This window comes from Carcharhinus amblyrhynchos, chromosome 4, assembly GCF_965287045.1.
Source record: "Carcharhinus amblyrhynchos chromosome 4, sCarAmb.v2.hapA, whole genome shotgun sequence".
NCBI classification, from domain to species: domain Eukaryota; kingdom Metazoa; phylum Chordata; class Chondrichthyes; order Carcharhiniformes; family Carcharhinidae; genus Carcharhinus; species Carcharhinus amblyrhynchos.
The window spans coordinates 88,763,623-88,767,662 of NC_137327.1; positions in this window are offsets into that span (position 1 = coordinate 88,763,623).

The window sequence follows — 4,040 nt, forward strand, 5'->3', positions numbered from 1 at the left end:
TATTTTGGAGTGTTCAGAAAAAATGACCACATCTTTAAACAGTTCTTAAGACAGTTTTTCAGCGCTCCACTGAGGAGAGTCCACACTAGGATGGGAGTGACAAACACTGCACAACACAAATTCACTATGCGTGAATCTGAATATGGTCACTGCATGCAGCTTACAGCCATCAAAACAATAAAGTATCCCTTTTCCGTGAATATGACCCTTCCCCTCGCCTCTCCCCACTATGAGTAGTACAGCTTGCCATTCAGTTCTGTGATGTGACTGGCTCAGAGATTGTAGAAATGCAATATGTCATTCCCAACACCCTGAAGCAGTAGGTTTCAGAATTAAGTGTTAAAACCACAAAGGATCACATGAGGTTTATGTTATTCGAAATAAAACTCAACTGGGACAATTGCTCTGGATATAATTCACCCTTGGGGCTTCAGGTGTTGCTGACTGATTCACATGGGTGTTGTTCCCCATGCTTTGTTAACCCCACCTGTAGCTGCCATGCCCTTTTAGAAAGCTCAGTAATGTAATTGATTTGAGTTTTCACTCAATGTAACACTGCCATCTTCTGAGTGTTGTTGATTGTAAATCAGTTTGTCCGAAATATTTCACCAGATTAAGATGAAGGGAGCTACATTAATGATTCTTTTTTATTCCTCAAGCTTCAAATGAGATCTTGATCTTTGGGTTCATCACCCAAGCTCAGCTATTTCTTCCTCCTCTTGAGAACGACGACTGTTTCCGTATATTCCAGCTCATCTTCAAATGCTGATTGGGTTTCTGTGATTCACCCAGAGATAGTCATGCGCTCTCAGTAATGCCCTCATTCTAGCGAGTGTACTTGGGCTAACGTTTCAATAAGATCTTCTAATGGGATGAGTGAATCAGCTAAAATATTGCTTCATCGTAGTTGATCTTCTGATCATTCTTTCTGTCGACATTTATCACCTGTGGGGGCTCGATTGGACAGGAATTCCACTCTGAATTGTAAAACAGATTATTTTATGCAGTGTGATATTTCCTTTTTGTAAATTAAATTTTGTGTCATGTCATATGATGGCTTATGTGATTATATATTAATTTTTTTTACAGTTATTCATTTCTAATTTCCTTTCATTCTGTGGTGAAAGCACTGAATTTCACTAACATACTGTTCCCCAGGTACTCACAGTCCTCTGAAACTTTGTCCAAATGACTGTCTTTAATATGTGAGTTCAACCAGTGAGTGTCCTGTTATAAACCATGTTTGATGTTGAAAATTACTTTATTTATTGAGTGAACTGAAATATCAGTCAGTTTTTAAAAAATGAACATCATTTTAAGTAACTTAAACAGCAGCTCCTAAGATGGCTGAACATTCACATTTACATATAACCAAGCCATCAGCGAAACAGCAGGCTGTCTAAAAATAACCCAACGGAGACTATCAACTTAGATAAACGTAACTGATCCATTCACAAAATATCCTAACACAACATGTGTATTCAATTGGGTGTGGACCAATACCAAGATTGAGTATGTGGACATTAAGAAAGAGGATGTGTTGGAAATTTTGAATAGCATCAAGATAGATAAGTTTCCGGGACCAGATGGGATGTACCCCAGGTTACTGTGGGAGGTGAGGGAAGAGATTGCAGAACCTCTGGCAGTGATCTTTGCGTTGTCGATGGAGACGGGAGAGGTTCCGGAGGATTGGAGGATTGAGGATGTGGTTCATATATTCAAGAAAGCGAATAGGGATAGCCCAGGAAATTACCGACTTACTAACGTCAGTGGTTGGTAAGTTGATGGAGAAAATTCTGAGGGTCAGGATTTATGAACGTTTAGAGGAGTTCAGTATGCTCAATAGTAGTCAGCATGGCTTTGTTAAAGGCAGATCGTGCCTTACGAGCCTGGTTGAGTTCTTTGAAAATGTGATTAAACAGATTGATGAAGGAAGAGCTGTAGATGTGGTTTATATGGACTTCAGCAAGGCGTTTGATAAGGTCCCCCATGCAAGACTTCTTGAGAAAGTGAGAGGGCATGGGATCCAAGGGGCTGTTGCCTTGTGGATCTAGAACTGGCTTGCCTGCAGAAGGCAGAGAGTGGTTGTGGATGGGTCTTTTCTGCATGGAGGTCGGTCACCAGTGGAGTGCCCCAGGGATCTGTTCTGGGATCCTTGCTGTTTGTAATTTTCATAAATGACCTGGATGAGGAAGTGGAGGGATGGGTTGGTAAGTTTGCCGAAGACACGAAGATTGGTGGTGTTGTGGATAGTCTGGAGGGATGTCAGAAGTAGCAGCGGGACATAGATAGGATGCAAGGCTGGGCGGAGAAGTGGCAGATGGACTTTAACTCAGATAAATGTGTAGTAGTCCATTTTGGCAGGTCAAATGGGATGAAGCAGTATAATATCAAGGATAAGACTCTTAGCAGTGTAGACAATCAGGAAGACCTTGGGGTCCAGGCCCATAGGACCCTTAAATCGGCCTCTCAGGTAGAGGATGTGGTCAAGAAGGTGTATGGTGTACTGGCCTTCATCAATCGACGGATTGAGTTTAGGAGTTGGGAGATAATGCTGCAGCTTTATAAGACCCTAGTCAGAGCCCTCTTGGAGTGCTGTGCTCAGTTTTGGTCGCCTCATTACAGGAAGGATGTGGAAGCTATTGAAAGGGTGCAGAGGAGATTTACAAAGATGTTGCCTGGATTGGGTGGCATACCTTATGAGGATAGGTTGAGGGAGCTCGGTCTTTTCTCCTTGTAGAGACAAAGGATGAGAGGTGACCTGATAGAAGTGTATAAGGTGTTGAGAGATATTGATCAGGTGGATTTTCAAAGGCCTTTTCACAGGGCTGAAATGGTTGCTACGAGAGGACACAGGTTTAAGGTGCTGGGGATTAGGTACAGAGGAGATATCAGGGGTAAGTTTTTCACTCAGAGGGTGGTGGGTGAGTGGAATCGGCTGCTGTCGGTGGTGGAGGAGGCAAATTCAATAGGGTCTTTTGAGAAACTTCTGGATGAGTATATGGGACTTAATAGGATTGACGGTTATAGGTAAGCCTAGTAGGTAGGGATATCATCAGTGCAACTTGTGGGCCGAAGGGCCTGTTTGTGCTGTAGTTATTCTATGTTCTATGTTCTAAGCCTTTAGCTCAATCATTTGGACAATGGATCCTGGCCAAGGTGGAACTCGATTGACCATATAACCTAAACATATTTAAACAATGGTCTTGGAACAAGTTTCCATGTTTGGGTAACCAACAGTTTGTGAGTGAAGATCGTGTGATGACCAAGCTTTCTTGGTGCTTCAAGAAGCTGTCTCTTTCCAGGCCAGTCAGTGTGTGACCAGGGCCGAGTTGAGGATGTCAAGATGCTGCAGTATATTCAACCTTGGTAGCTGGTGATAGCAAGGAAACTGGTTGAAGTCTGAGGACTTGAGTATTTAAAAAGGTGCAGCATTTGAAGACAGACGCTGAAAACATGTCAAGTAAATGCAAATATACTTAAGTGTTGCCAAAGTCTTTGAGTAAGCCTTCAATAGTTGGAATTTATGAAAGAATGCTTGCTTTTGTCTTTTCTGGAGGTGATCTTGCTAGTTCACTGAGCAGAAGGAGACTTTGGTATGAATGGGAGTGACAAGATTGGATTGCATGATAATAGCATCACATGTATGGTTAGAGGCAATGGCAACGACATGTATCAGAGCATGCTCACACAGTGTAAGGGGCTACATCTTACTGTCTCCTTTTGTAGCTCCCACAAGTCCCAGTACCACTCATTCACATCCCCACTCCCTCCCACTCCACTGGGCCACTTCATCCTTTGGTATCAGGAGGAGAAAATATGTCCAAGAGGCACCTTCACATCCAATTAGTTCATTTTCCATCAACACATGTCTATGTGCCCAGAGAGCCTCTCTGATAGCCTTGATACAACTATGTGTGACTGACTGTGAGATGCCACGGAAATCTTCAGCTGAGCCCTGGACAGACCTAACAACATAAAAATTCAGAGCCACCGTAACCTTGAGAGCCATGCATGTGACATGTGGATTAGCAAACTAT